The sequence below is a fragment of the Mya arenaria genome, chromosome 1, assembly GCF_026914265.1.
Source record: "Mya arenaria isolate MELC-2E11 chromosome 1, ASM2691426v1".
NCBI classification, from domain to species: Eukaryota; Metazoa; Mollusca; class Bivalvia; order Myida; family Myidae; genus Mya; species Mya arenaria.
The window spans coordinates 1,589,194-1,606,386 of NC_069122.1; positions in this window are offsets into that span (position 1 = coordinate 1,589,194).

Consider the following 17,193-nt stretch of genomic DNA (forward strand, 5'->3'; position numbering starts at 1 on the left):
TGTCACCAAAACCCGTTTTATCGTAATATTCCATTTATTATATACCTGCCTATTTTGCTACTTCTTTTTATTTTTCGTATCAATTTGATTTCAATTTACCGCCATCTGTCAAATGCGCGTATGAATTCAAATGTGTTACGTAGTTTCGTGTAATGACGTCAAGGAAGGCTACTACAGCGAAACGAAGTCAGAAGTTACAGAATTCCCTTTATTGAGCAAAATAAGAACAAAATAATTTATGTTTTAGCAAAATTAACAAATTGCTAATACGAAAACAATAATTAAATGTCACAGCACAAACAAAACAACAACAAAAAACGGTACTTATTTAACGAGTATACACTAATCGTCATTTCCTGTAGACGTAACGCGGCCATTTTTAACAAAGTAAATAATCGTGGGATTTTTTGTTGATCATAATATGCAGAACTGAGGGAAGTTCGTGAGTCAATCGCTATTTCTATCGATGACGCGAATTCGCCTTATTCTTTGTATTGGCGTGCTGCTCATATTTTTATGATAATAAACATTGTTAATGTAACAATTTATGAACTTCGAAATGGCACACAACTAGTTCACTGAAGTAGCTGTCGAGATAGATTGGAAGTGTTCTCTGCTTCGTGCTTATCCTCATGGTTCTTTGAAGAACATGAGAACCATGTTGCTGAATATTTTCATGCTTCTGGAGCGTGAGTTAGCTAATTTAATATATTTAAAATGTGACAGGTTTTACCAGTTTGTTTTGGTCACGCTATTTTTAGCAACGCGAAAGTAGTTCCGAGATTACACACGGTACTCGCATGATCAGAATTAGAAAACGACAGTATCATGATACGGATATTTAAATACGGCGTGTTATATTTTAACTGTTGAATATGGAAAAGGAATTTGATAGGCATATAATAAATTATTTATCTTACGTACGGTTAATACAAATGTACTAATTTAGTATCCAAGTAGTGTGCAAGTTACAGCAAGACATATCACATTTTACAAGAGGCTGATAGGTCCAGGGCAACAACCTTTAATATCATCTTCCTTACCAACTATTCGACTCTTGTTCAATTACCTACAAAATTACTTTAATTTTAGAATAACAATGCAATACAGATGCGCTTTCAAGAGTACAAGTATATTATCTTAACAATGTTTTTGATCCATGCTCTCCTAAATGAACGTATATATGCAAACTGCTTAAATATCAAGGTTGGTCACAATACATAATTTCTTACTGAAGTGAACGAGCAGAGACCATTATTCTGTTTTAAGTAATAGCAACGTCGACCCAAGCTTAGAAAAAGCTTCACGTGTTCCAAATTTGATCACAATATCACATTCCTTACTGATGACTTTCTGTGTGCAAAAACGTACCTACTTGATTCACAAAGCATTACAATATACATGTATAGCAAACGCATCATCAATTCTACGTCCATTTGTTTTGTGTTCCTCAATAAAAAAGATAACCGGCGTATTTCAAACATTTAAATATTTGCGACTCGAAAGTTGATGCTTGTGAAAAACACATCATGGTTAACTAATCTATATGAATGAAACAGTTTTAAGTACATACAGATACAAAAAACAACAACTCTGCTCTCACCCCTCGATATGGACAATATTGAACAATTTCCCCCAAACTTGCGTAGAGGTAAAAAGCGTAATCGTTATCACAGTCTCGTTATTCTAAATGCATCGTTACTATCCTCAGTCCACTTAATAGCTATCCCATGTGCAGTTATTTATTTGCTTCATCTATCCCCAGTACACCTTCAGGTCATCAAAAAGTACGAATATCTCCGTAACAACAAAACATATCGTATTGATATCGTAAACACTACTAGATACTGTTATCGCTTGATTCAGTTTTTATTCTTTTTTTTTCTATTTGTTGTTTTATGTTTGAAATCGTACCACATTACTGAACATTTGTGAGCGATCATGCAACTTTCGGCGAGAATTGTGCTATTATACAAAAGTGGAGATACATTTCCATCATAGTCGTATATTGCACAGGATCAAGCTATTCGAAACTCTTCCATTTTAATATATATCACCATAAAATACAAAAAAATGAAAACAAAAATCCATGTGTCAAAATCAAACATTTATCGATTTATCACTTTTTTGAGCTATATCCGGTGTCCGTTCCCCCTCAGTGAGAAAAGCGTCTTGTCAAAATAACACCTACGAGGCTGGTGTATATCATAAAGATTACCTCGCCATCATAAAATAATGTCATTATATATTTTTGATATATAACTAGTGGAATACTATCCAAAAAGTGTTACGTTACGTCATCAATTTAAATAGCTTTGAAAGTTACATTATGACCTTTCATGTATTAAGCGCTGTAATTTAGCACATACGTATCTATGATACAAAAATATCACATTCGTGGTGATTCAATAGGAATGTATTTTTATCACCAAAGCTCTATTTTTATCAATTTTAGATAACTCGTTTAATAAATTCCGTATTTAATCCGCTCATGTGAGATCCTCTACTTATCCCATGTTATACCTTGTTCCAATTTTAATATAGCCATCACATATTTTTCTTTTGGTCAGAAAATATATCACTCCGAATGTTTGTAAACAAATACATTCTCGGCCTCTAAACGCCAGCTCCACCACTTTACGGTGGTGCAAAGAAAAAGAGCTGTCGACACTTCCGTGGTGGAGCTGTGCCCTATGTTTACATGAACAAACGTGAGTATGATTTATATTTTATTTGATAATTTCATTTAACGGACATATTTCGAAAATCGGAGAATGTGGTACCGTTTAAAAACACTTCTGCTGTAGGTTGGTTACTATTTCGTTTCAATATTGTGCAAACTGTGGTGCCAGGAGCTTTTCTCCTGAATCGGACTTGTGCATATTTTGAGATCTGATTACCATAGCAAGTACATTTCGGGGCTTACACACCCCGTTAGAACATTCTCACGCATGCAAACATATCTGTTATGTCTAGTACCTATGCCGGAACACAACAAAACTGATAAGCACTTCTTAAAAAGGAAAAATGCACATATTTATAAAAGTGGTGGCGCTGTTGCCCTAGTGGTGGCGCTATCGAGCATGTTTTGCGCTTGAAGTAATATAAAAAGTTAACGCTTTTGGAATGAATACAACAGTTGCTATGTTTATCATTCATTGAACATTATGCTGGTTATGCATACTACTTGCGGAAACCAAACTCTACGCGAACTACCTTAACCTTACTGAAAACTATTTCGAAAACAAATGGCTAGGTGCTGTTATTTTTACCATAGAACTATAAGTATCTATCATGTGTGTCCGGTACGGATAGAAAAATCCGACCCGAGTGCACACGCGTAAGCCGGAAACGAGGTTTGCCGAGTTACCGGCCACGCAGCGTGACCGAAGGACGGATTTTTCGATCCGGACCGGAAAAACATGATTGATTTTTTTTTTGCATATCTAAAATTATCAATTTGTGGAAGAATTGAGGTAGAAAACGCACTTTTGTACATTTTACCAAAAAGCGCTTGAAACGTTGTTTACTGACGTCATAAAGCGCAGTAATTTTAAATCACTATTGATGTCAAATAGTAAATATTTAAATCGCGTTTTTACGATTATTCATTATCTATTTTAATTAATTGCATACTTATATAATTGATTGCGCTTTAGTGAAATGAAATAATGTACTTTTCATAAACCATACAATAAAAGAAATAAGAAGTAGCGCGTTGTTGCGTATAACTCATCTTACATGGTGGTGTAAGATGCGTTTTTCCAGCACTGTTCAAATGACCGGAAACACACGTCCGGTATGCAAGAATACCTCTCTCATAACCGGACACACATGATAGATACTTATAGTTCTATGGTAAAATTAACAGCATCTAGCCATTTGTTTTCGAAATAGTTTTCAGTAAGGTTAAGGTAGTTCACGTAGAGTTTTGTTTCCGCAAGTAGTATGCATAACCAGCATAATGTTCAATGAATGATAGCAACATAGCAACTGTTGTATTCATTCCAAAAGCGTTAACTTTTTATATTACTTCAAGCGCAAAACATGCTCGATAGCGCCACCACTAGGGCAACAGCGCCACCACTTTTATAAATATGTGCATTTTTTCCTTTTAAGAAGTGCTTATCAGTTTTGTTGTGTTCCGGCATAGGTACTATACATAACAGTTATGTTTGCATGCGTGAGAATGTTCTAACGGGGTGTGTAAGCCCCGAAATGTACTTGCTATGGTAATCAGATCTCAAAATATGCACAAGTCCGATTCGGGAGAAAAGCTCCTGGCACCACAGTTTGCACAATTTTGAATCGAAATAGTAACCAGCCTACAGTAGAAGTGTTCTTACACGGTACCACATTCTCCGATTTTCGAAAAATGTCCGTTAAATGAAATTATCAAATAAAATATAAATCATACTCACGTTTGTTCATGTAAACATAGGGCACAGCTCCACCACGGAAGTGTCGACAGCTCTTTTTCTTTGCACCACCGTAAAGTGGTGGAGCTGGCGTTTAGAGGCCGTGACATTGGCAAAAATAATTGTTAAATTGGGAATATTCTAGCAAATCATACTTTATTTCCAGTTTTGTATTGATAATGACGATCTATTTGAAAACAATACTTATTTTCCTTCATTTCCTCTATATTCATTTTCAAAATTCAATTCCCTTAAGGTTATTAAGGGGAAATCGTTATATTTCGATTTGATTTCCTGAAAAATATTTTTAAAGATGTTTGGTACTTAATGTGTTTAAAACGGAAATGACGAATAGCATATAACAAATTATGACGTCATCTTACAGGATATAACGTCACCATTTAACAAAAATCGTTAAAAGTAAAGTGTTTTCTTTTGTAATCCGTACTTGATATCGTTTTAATGTGCATTCCACTTTAAAACATAATTAAAACGATCGGATGTATCTGTGGTTCTAAATTATTTTGAGTATAACATTTCTGCAATGCATGTAGCGCGGGAAATGCCATTGCTTTGTAGTATTCGGCTCCTCACTAGAGCAGGTGAAAAAGTTAGTTAATGTTTGCTATATCTTACTGGAAAACAAAAACACGTGATAAAAAGTTTTTGACACTCGTGACCACAATTTTATTCAACTCTTCCAGGAAATATGTTATTAAGCTAGCAACATATTTCCTGAACTCGTTGAATCAAATTGGTTCCTATATGGCGACTCGTGCCAGATCCTTTATATTTATTCATACATTCTGCTATGTTGATATAAAGACCTTTCCATCTTATTTGCTAAACGAAAATACGTACTAGCTGATTCCTGTTTGCGCTGTCGATACAACTTGTTCTGCAGCCTATTGTAGAAATCTGGTTTCTTCTTCGGTTTGGTTAAAGCAAGCCAAATGCCGATCGATTGTTCAATAATAATACAAAAAAGAATATCAACCAATCATATCAATTAAATAAGCAGTTCAGCCAAATGACAGACTTGGGGTCAACTATTAAGGCTATGCAATTGGTTGCTGGTCTTAGGCTTCATTGAAAACGATTAAGTAACTCCTAAGAATAGAATATCGCTTTATCACAGCTATTGGGTGTATTATTGCACTTGTCACAATTGTCAATAAACAATATACAAGGAAAAATCCAGTTGTTAATTTGTTAAGTCGTAATTATTGCTAGTGACAAACAATTTTAAAAGTCAATTCGAAGGAAACAAATATTGATGTCTTTGTTGTTTGCAGGAAGCAAGAATTTAGCTTTGCACAAGCATGCTCAGCACATTTCGCAATTTGCTTTCCACCCAGAGGCTATTGCTGAGCTGGCGGTTGACGGAGATAAAACTACGAACTTTTTTGGAGGCCGTTACAGCTTTCATTGCTCGCATACTGCTGGTAAAACCGTTGGACAATGGTGGATGGTGGATCTTGGAAACATGTTCCAAGTGTCGTCCATTTTGGTGTGGGGAAGAGTTGATTGCTGTTGTAAGTTATCTATAACAATTATACTTAATTAATTGCATCACAACAAGCAGGAATGTCTTGTATATATCATGATGACTTGTCGCTCACAAAACTCGCGTCCCTCCCATTAAAGTAAAGATCACATTAACCTTCTGAGCTTAGTATGTGTCCGCCAATCCGCCCCTTTTTTGTGCGGTCGACATCTCGTAATAAAGGTCGGATTTTATAATAATTTAACAGAAGTGATAACCATAGCATGAAGTTTTGTCGCATCCTTATCTTAAATGACAAGGTCACAGCATCATTCTGAAACTAAGTATATGTCCGTCGGTCCGTCCTGTTTTTGTTCGGTCAATAGCTTTCTCATTCATTTTCGGTTTTAACCAAAAATATTTGGCGGAAGTAACCACGATAGCACGATGATGTATCCACACAAGACCCGTGTCCCTACCTTCATGGTCACAGTCAACATAGCCTTTTGAAGTTCGTTTTTCTATATAAGCCATACTTGTAATTGTTCGTTTCCGTCCCATATCTTTCTCATTCATGGTTGGTTTTTAAAAACATATTTGGCAGAGATGACCACCATAGTATGTGTACGTGTCTTTAAGGCCGGTGTCCTTACTTTCGAGATCATGGCCACAGGAACCTTCTAAACTCAGTATGTGTTGTTATATGTGTTGCCTTACTAATAATAGTTTAAGCATTCCGACACTTTGGCGTGCGGGGTTATTTATCGCATTCTGTGAAAACTACTTTTAAAATCAAGATTAGTTACTTCCCCTTGATCATACTAAACTAATTACGTTTGAACTAGTTCATGTTGCCAAAAAGAAAACTATTATCAATAGGTTGCATATGTTTAAATAAGATATTTTTGCAAATAAACATAACTTACCGGTTATTAGATAAATGATATTCCTATTTTTCAAACGTTTTCTTGAACTTGAAGCTGAATGTTCAAACATTTGCTTTCGAGCAAAACAAATTAATTTGTAAACATGATATGTGAGGATCAAATATTATATCAAAGTTCAAATGGTGTGTTCTTTATACAGGAGGTGTGAGGACCAAATGCCTCATTAATGCATTATATCAAAGTTCAAATGGTGTGTTCTTTATACAGGAGATGTGAGGACCAAATGCCTCATTAATACATTATATCAAAGTTCAAATGGTGTGTTCTTTATACAGGAGGTGTGAGGACCAAATGCCTCATTAACGCATTATATCAAAGTTCAAATGGTGTGTTCTGTATACAGGAGGTGTGAGGACTAAATGCCTCATTTATGCATTATATCAAAGTTCAAATGGTGTGTTCTTTATACAGGAGGTGTGAGGACCAAATGCCTCATTAACGCATTATATCAAAGTTCAAATGGTGTGTTCTGTATACAGGAGGTGTGAGGACCAAATGCCTCATTAATGCATTATATCAAAGTTCAAATGGTGTGTTCTTTATACAGGAGGTGTGAGGACAAAATGCCTCATTAATGCATTATATCAAAGTTCAAATGGTGTGTTCTTTATACAGGAGGTGTGAGGACCAAATGCCACATTAACGCATTATATCAAAGTTCAAATGGTGTGTTCTGTATACAGGAGGTGTGAGGACCAAATGCCTCATTAACGCATTATATCAAAGTTCAAATGATGTGTTCTTTATACACGAGATGTGAAGACCAAATTCCTCATTAATACATTATATCAAAGTTCAAATGGTGTGTTCTTTATACAGGAGGTGTGAGGACCAAATGCCTCATTAATACATTATATCAAAGTTCAAATGGTGTGTTCTTTATACAGGAGGTGTGAGGACCAAATGCCTCATTAATGCATTATATCAAAGTTCAAATGGTGTGTTCTTTATACAGGAGGTGTGAGGACAAAATGCCTCATTAATACATTATATCAAAGTTCAAATGGTGTGTTCTGTATACAGGAGGTGTGAGGACCAAATGCCTCATTAATACATTATATCAAAGTTCAAATAGTGTGTTCTTTATACAGGAGGTGTGAGGACCAAATGCCTCATTAATACATTATATCAAAGTTCAAATGGTGTGTTCTTTATACAGGAGGTGTGAGGACCAAATAACTCATTAATAATTTTATATCAAAGTTCAAATGGTGTGTTCTTTATACAGTAGGTGTGAGGACCAAATGCCTCATTAATACATTATATCAAAGTTCAAATGGTGTGTTCTTTATACATGAGGTGTGAGGACCAAATGCCTCGTGGCTGATACACTACACTACATCTTAGTACACACATTGTGTTCTTTATACATGATATGTGAGGACCAAATGCCTCATTTATGCATTATATCAAAGTTCAAATGGTGTGTTCGTTATACAGGAGGTGTGAGGACCAAATGCCTCGTGGCTGATACACTACATCTAAGAACACACATTGTGTTCTTTATACATGATATATAAGGATCAAACACCTCATTAATACATTATATTAAAGTTCAAATGGTGTGTTCTTTATACAGGAGGTGTGAGGACCAAATTCCTCATTTACGCATTATATCAAAGTTCAAATGGTGTGTTCTTTATGCAGGAGGTGTGAGGACCAAATAACTCATTAATAATTTTATATCAAAGTTCAAATGGTGTGTTCTTTATACAGGAGGTGTGAGGACCAATTGCCTCATTAATACATTATATCAAAGTTCAAATGGTGTGTTCTGTATACAGGAGGTGTGAGGACCAAATGCCTCGTGGCTGATACACTACATCTAAGTACACACATTGTGTTCTTTATACATGATATGTGAGGATCAAACACCTCATTAATACATTATATTAAAGTTCAAATGGTGTGTTCTTTATACAGGAGGTGTGAGGACCAAATGCCTCGTGGCTGATACACTACATCTAAGAACACACATTGTGTTCTTTATACATGATATGTGAGGATCAAACACCTCATTAATACATTATATTAAAGTTCAAATGGTGTGTTCTTAATACAGGAGGTGTGAGGACCAAAAACCTCATGACTGATACATTAAATCAGAGTCCAAACATTGTGTTTTATTTACAGGGGAGAAAAGGATAAAAGGCCTCAAGGCTGCCGTTGGTGTAGGGGTGACAAGCATGCAACAATGCGGAGTACAATTCCAGGGCTCAGTAAATCCATTCAACTTTACATGTTCGCCTAGTCTGATAGGAAGGTTTGTGAAAATCTACCGAGAGGATCACCTTTTTATTTCCCTATGTGAGGTGGAGGTCTACAGCTGAATTTGGCAAGCACATTGGAAAGTGTGAATGCAGCAGCAGCGACAAACTGAGTAGCTAAATACGTACACGTGATGTTGACTTTGATCCTTCGTCTAACAAAATCATAATATTTAGTTTAAACATTATGTATTTTACAACGATTTTTAAGGAAGTTGTGATAACTTATACTAAGCCACTCTCTTTGGCACGATGTTGCACGAGAGCGTGGTCTTGTGTTATGGGGGAAATCGGACTATCTGGAGAAAACCCACTTGTTCGGCTTGGTGGCCAGTAACCAAAATCACATTCAGACAGGCCGGGAATCGAACCCGGGTCGCTTTGGCGAGAAGCGAGTGCGGGTTCAATTCCGGCCTTGTCGCATGTGAGTTTGGTTAATGGTCACCAAGACGAAGTATCATAGTATTTGGCTGTGTAAGCAAAAGCTACGTTAATTTAAAGATGCACTCTTACTCCCAACTCAGAGTTACCACAATGAATACAATTCTTTTAGTATATCAAAAAGGATGAATACATGTCTAAAACAATGGTTCTTATGAAGGACACAGAGTTTTATTTGAAAGAAATTTGCAGAAAACACGGCATTTCTACCTTATGAAACGATAGTAGATCACAGGTTTTCAGGTATTAAATACCTGGTTTCTATCTTGTTATAAGTAATAAATAGTTTCCATAAATGCATTATTTAGTAAGTAGTTAAAGGTTTATCACTCAAACATTATGTGTGTTATACATGTGTATGTACTGATTTGGATGAAGAGTGTCACTACTAAGCCTACTATTAGTCCAACTACATCGAAAAACAACACATTTAACCAATAAGAGAAAACGAGCTTATTAGTGATTTTATACCTCTTTGCAATTACTGTTCTCATCTGTGTCTCCTTTCGTTATTTTAATGGCGTTAAGGTACGCTTTGACTGTATGAATTAATTCGTATCATTCACTTATAATTCAGATACTTATATTCTAAATATTGAAAATTTTACAATCAATTATCTAAGGAAAAAACTATTACCAAGGAATGAAAATGATGTACAGTTTGAAATGGTGTTAACCCTCACACTGTTCTATTACCATTTGTACAAACCTTTTCTTAGATATTAATATAAAAATAATCTATGACCGGACGCAATTGATAAGGTAGTCCTTTGGATATATGAACCGATTTAATTCAATATTCTCAAATATATATTTTGCAAAGTCAATTATTTGAAAATAAAACACCAAAATTGCGATTTGATTTAAAAATCAAGATATGTTTTTTTTATGAAGATATACCAAAACTGAATAGCGGTAACACCAGTTCACATTAAACTCAGTCTTTCCAATTGATTATATATACGTCTTCTAGCAAGATAGGAAATACATATAAGATATGGACATAGGAAAAGACAATAAAACGCGGCTAAAGTACCAGAAATGTGTTGGTTTTGTGAAAAATACAGATCTTTTCACATTTCCAAATAAACTACATGTACTTCCACAATGCATGTTACAAGTGCTGCACGACATGAACGAGCACTTGTTGCTGTCAGTCTACCCGTAATGTTCACCTGCCCTAGTCGTCACTCAGGTGCCTATCACTCCTGGAGCCGTATGCATCACTCAAATAAGCTTTATGAAAATAGTTCCACACTTTAAGGTAAACATGTTCTACATACCTGTCAATTGAAGTTTGAGGAAGACAAGTTTAAGAAGTAACATAAAAGTGTCTACCATACTTCTGTCATTGACCAACATTGAATAAATTTGAATACCTTCTTAATTCCAAACATAAAACGAATACTTTACAATCTAGCAACACTGTATTTTCTTATTAATTAACCAGACAAGAGAAGTTGATCTGTATTCATTTAGAGAAATAACATACCAAAATTAATAATAAACCAGGATATTCTTTTGATACATTTATAAACAATCGCAGGTTTACTTTTTACCATTCATTGTATGCTTGTTTTCATGCTATGAACATTGTATAATGTTTTATGCAATAAATTTATCGTATCGTATCGTATGAACAGAAATGGTTTGATTGATTAATTTACCTAGACTATTTAGTAGGATTACGTTTTTTTTATTTGATTAGTTTGATAACTTTTACGTACCTGTGTTTCTAATATTATAAGGTCTAATAGTATTGTTTCTGAAGTTGTAAGGCATATTATGATAAAATGTTAAAAATGTTACGCTGTGTCTGACAATTGATAAAAAATCATATTTTTATCATTATAGTCCAATGAGTTAAACATAAATAAACATTAAAAATAAACAGCATTTTTTAGTGTTTAAAAATGTTTGTCTTTAGTTCGCCTTTAGCAATTGACAATCACTTGGCTAGCCTTAACAGCGACTTAACTAGACACACATCACGTTTACACAAGACGGACAGAACAGACAGACCGTTCCAAGGCGGTACCTAATAATTAAGGAATAAATTGCGGGGTTGATGTCATTTTCGGGGTATGAACGCAATTGGGCTGGTCTAAGTGTGTGGAGTCCGACTCCACGCGTACTTTGACCAGCCCAATTGCGTTCATATCTCCGATAATGATATCAACCCCGCAATTCATTCCTTATATTTACACAAATAGTTCATTATTTTATTCAAGAAACGTTAAAAATATACTTCATTTCATTTCGACTACCTTACAGTAATCCTTTTTTACCCATTCTATAAATAGGGCGACTCGACTGTTACCGAAAGACGTCACAATTTCGCGGGAAAAGATCAACCACTTTAAATCGCTATTAAATATAAAATTGAAACACTTTTGGCAACAAAACGTTTAAAATACAATAACATAGTACTTTCTGAAATGTTGATTTATATTCTACGGGACCTGCTGACACAATACAAACAAAAACAAGATCAATAGTTTTCATGTATATTGTTATGCGATGAACTGCGATCCGAACATATCCGAAGATGTTGCGTTCATCTATTGATGAACGCAATTACCGAAAGGCAATTCATTTAAGGAATGGAAGTTGAGGTGTAAATATTCCTTGATTAACATACCAAGTTTTTTTATATAGTATATATGCACTGTGTTGTTTTCGGAGTTTTGTGCTGTTGTTCCATGTTTCTTGTTTTTTTATTTTTTTATTTTTATGTTCTACACTTTACAAAACTTACAAGTATACAGGTATAAATATGCTCATATCTCAAATAATGAAATCAACTTAATTTTGAAACTCACCTGCGAATGCGGAACACCGGCGGTGACTAGCCCGACGGCTACCCCACGTTGTTGAATCGACAATCGTCCCATTTAGTGTTTTTAGATGTGTGGATTGCCGTACAATCGACATTGACCACGTGCAATTATATTTCGCACCAACCCACCATTTTCTCGTGCATTTTGATATTTTTGTCGTATCATGGCTCAATGCACCGTATTATTTAAATGGATCAATAAAACCCGATAATCATAATTAAGATATAGCCAATAGCCAATATACGAATTTTCGTGCAGATTTATTAATAAATTAAAAAGTTGTACGGTAATTTATAGTGTAAACTTATAAGTTTTGCTAAGCGTATGTCTTTGGCGTTTACCCTGTGCCATTAAACGGTGTTTATGTTTACACTTTTGGCTATTGAGCTTGTTTCTGAAGTTGTGCACATTATTATTGTAAAATGCACTTAAAATTACGAAATAAAGTGTGGCAAATCATTAGCAAATGTTGAAACTTGCTCAAATATCGTCTTTGAAGACCACAATTTTCATAAGCATAAGTAACGCAATTGAAAATTAATATCGGCTGTGGTGTTTCGTGATTGGTTGGTTTGACATTATCACGTGATTTTATCAATGAATCATAAGCAGGTCAACATATTCACCACTTTTGTTTAAGTCCCGGGACCGTGTGGACTAGCCGGCTGTTTTCTACCTTTTCTTGACTTTATCGGCGTGGGTTCAAACCAAAATACATTTTTATGTTATAACTGTATTCTTTTATGCAATTCCGATATTATAGAGTAAAATAATGATAAAATAAATGTTTTTAGATGCATTAATGGGAAATCTATTTTTTGGTCCAAAAAAATGAGCGAGTCACTTTAAATAATTGTGGCTTATGATTTCGGATGGTAAACGAAACAAATATTTGAGTGGTTAGAATTTGTTGCCTCACATGTGTCAATAATCGCAGACTTTATCAAATTACTGCAGTGTAATATTGGAATGACTTTCTTTGTCGTTTTGCCTGTAATGGCATTGAAAAATGTCCTTGCCTCCAGGGTATGGCCATATATTTAACCGAGCTAATGAAATGTTGATTGGTGCGAAACATCCATACTATATCTGGGTAATTAAGTTGCATGGTACGTAACGTCCAGGTTCCAAATTCTATTTCGTTCCTAGTAGATACGAACACTTCAATCCAATATTATAAGTTACGGGGTTAGTAGGTGACCCGATACGGGGCAAAGGAAACCATATCGGGCGTGAGCGAAGCTCGAACCCGAATATGGTTTCATGCGCCCAGTATATCCCATATCGGGTCACCTACTAACCCCGTAACGTATATATCACGTCGACAACCTGTTTATGTATTATGTTAACGGAGTCGGAGAACAGACACCATTTTGGTACGATATAAATAGTGACACACATACTCAGAATTTAACACGATATCAAACGCTTTTGAACAAGTAAATCCTGTTGTTGACAATTTTGATATTTTAAATGATCAAAATGAGGTCACCGTGTTATTCACCCACCAAGACTTGATAATAATGTTGGCAGAAATCTGTTTTGATATACATAGAAATTAGAAATAATATGCTGTTTAGTCATAATAATAATGATACTTGTTTCTTAAACTAAATGCATAATTAACATACATGGCTAAATTTCTATTCACTTTAACATTTTCGGATTGCATTAATTCAACAAAATGTGGTACGTTTGGTCTATTTCGATAATACTTATTGATATATTAATTTCGTAATTCGTTATACAGAGGGCATTCAAGAATAAAATGAAATTCATCTTCCAAAACATCACACACAATACATTTTCTATTTTCAAAAGATATTGGTTCAGGTCTGTGCCATCTTCCTGCTTCTATTTCTAATCTATGAGATGATACTCGTAATTTACATAGATCTTTTCTAAATTTATATATATATATATTAACATTTGTCAAATAAGGTTGCAACATAAAAATTTCAAAACATTGTATAAGTTCTTGCACGTGACGAGTTATTAAGTTCTGACCTCCAATTTTGGATAAATGTATCATTAAGTCTAGACTTCAACAAAGACATATAAATGAAAATATATTTTCATCACCAACACCTTGATTCAACCAAGCATAATGTAATCCAAGAGATTGTAACAAAGTACATACAGATTTTGCCCAAGACTTACAATTTGGCTGTGTTTCTATGTAACTACACATTTGAATGTAAACACCTTTAGTATATTTATGATCTTCTAATTTAACAATTTTTAACCAATATATTATTACATTAACAGCTCTTCTGCTTAACAATGAAGTTCTACCAAGCTCTCCATAGATGGAATTATTCTGAGTTTGAATTTTAACACCTAAAACTTTTTTACAAAAAATTAAATGAACTCTTTCTAGAACAAGAGAACTATTTAGACCCCAAATTTCTGATCCATAATTTAAAATTGGAAGAATTAATTTATCAAACAGATCTAATTTATTTTGCATGGAAATTGAAGGGAATTTTATTAAAAATGAATTTAATTTAAAAATAGCCTTAAATGCTTGTCCTGCTAGTGTATCAAAAGTTGTTGTAAAAGAGCCTCCACTTGTAAAGACAATACCCAAGTATGTAAAATTTCTGACTATCTCTAAATTTTCCCCCTTATTTATGAAACTAATATTATTCCTTAACCTGCCACCATTTTTAAAAATCATTACTTTAGTCTTGGTAGAATATAATGTATGTTATTCAAATCATGATTTATTTCTTTTACTCTAGGTGTCTTTTATAAACTGATGCCTTATATTGTTTTACTTTGTGACATCAATATTTTATATAGTTGTTATATATGTTGCTAATCTGTTTACTGTCAATCTGATATAAAGTGCACCTTGTAATGTTAAAATTACGGTTTTATAGATATGGGTTTCGTTAACATTTTTAACACAGTCATTATATTACGATTAGCGAATAAGCATTACTTTTTATTCGTATATTTGATAGGTAAGTTTAAGATATATATTGTGATAAATGTTTAAGTCTCTTATAATTCTTCAAGAATGGCCATGTACGTGATTAATTCATGTATGTTTATGTAGTATGTATGTGTATGAAACTACCATGTCATTGTTGTATATACTTCAATTCGCTACCCGCTATTTACTACAAATCATCAGACGACATCAAGGGAATTGTTAACCTCTTAAATACACACCTATTTATGTATTTGTCCGAAATGTTATTTGTTTATGTTTAGTTTAAAATAATACAAGTTTCTGAATTATATTACAGTTGTCCCCCTTTGTGTTTGGTTCGAATGACTTTTAAATAAGAATAAGGCTCCTCCCTCCCCTTGTTCAAGCGATACTTGACTCATCGTTTGAGCCATGACATGACATTTTAAAGTTAATTTCTAGGAGTTTATGATTTTCTTTCTTTGAGATACTCTTCATATTGTTGTTCAATTTGCAATTGTAAATTTGTCCCAAACATGCTATAAGTAAGTAAGTAAGTAAGTAAGTAAGTATGTAAGTAAGTAAATTGTTTATTATTGTTGACGTATGCAGTTCAAACAGAATAGTGATAACATATATACAATCATTTGTACCCGGCACGTTGGTTTTATAGGTCACCATATCTAAAGTGTAAAGTACCATAAGGTATATAACATAAATTGACTAGTACCATAACAAAAATGGTATAACAGATACAATATGTGAGTTCCAAGAGCGATAGAAAATAATCAAATATCACATTAAGAGTACATAATAGTTCATCTTTTCAGGTAGGCTTTTACAATATATTTAGACAGTTTCTTAGGGTATGAGGACATTAGAATGGATACTTTACTGTCTATATCATGGTTGACTAATTGGTCTGAAATTATTTTGTTCACGAGAAACAAACGTATAACGATTGCATTCAAAAAGAAAATGATATTCGTCGTCAATATGATTTAGCTGGCATAATCTGCATATTCTTAGATCCAGTAGTTCCCCAATAAAACGTCCAGTTTACACTCTCAATGGCAAATTTCCAGTTTTAAACTGACATAGTAATTAGAGATTTGTTCCACAGATTTTGCCAAAAAATGATGGAGAGAGAGAGAGAGAGAGAGAGAGCGAAATTATTTTTCTGCAATTTTGTTATTTTTCATAAAACTTATTATCAATTAAATGTAGAAAGATTGTTTATGATAATTTCAATTCAGACCATTTGAATACAATCCTGAACTTATTCTGTATTGGACAATGAAAAATGTTCCAATATGCACTTTTTACGCAATTGTTTTTATTAAGCATAGAAATGGATAGTCCAAATTTCTAAAATATTTTTAACAATTTTTAAATACGATGATTCATCATAAATAAAAACTCTGCTCTTAGGAACAGGTTTGCAACAAAATATCTACCAGAATCACTTAAGCATCATTTGCAATGTAAACAGGTGCTTATGATTGTTCTTATAAATGTAGGAGTCTAAATTCAATTTAATTTCTTTATTAAATTTCGTTTTGAATACAACAGTTATTATGATTGTTCTTATATATAAACACAAGTTGAGCATCAAGAATGTAGAAGTCCAAATTCCTTGATTAAATTTCGTTTTGTATACCACTGTAAATGCAATGGCGTTTACCAAAATGAACAGTACCAGGATATGCTCATAATACTGTAAAGGCCAGGGAGTTTTTCAAACGTGCCAAATGATGTTGTAAAAGAAAAAAAAAAAAACATCATAGTAGGCTTACCTATGTTTTGACTGTCCGAACCAATATTACCACATATATATATAAGTGGGTAATTGTTAGTTTTGTCAGTATTTCGTT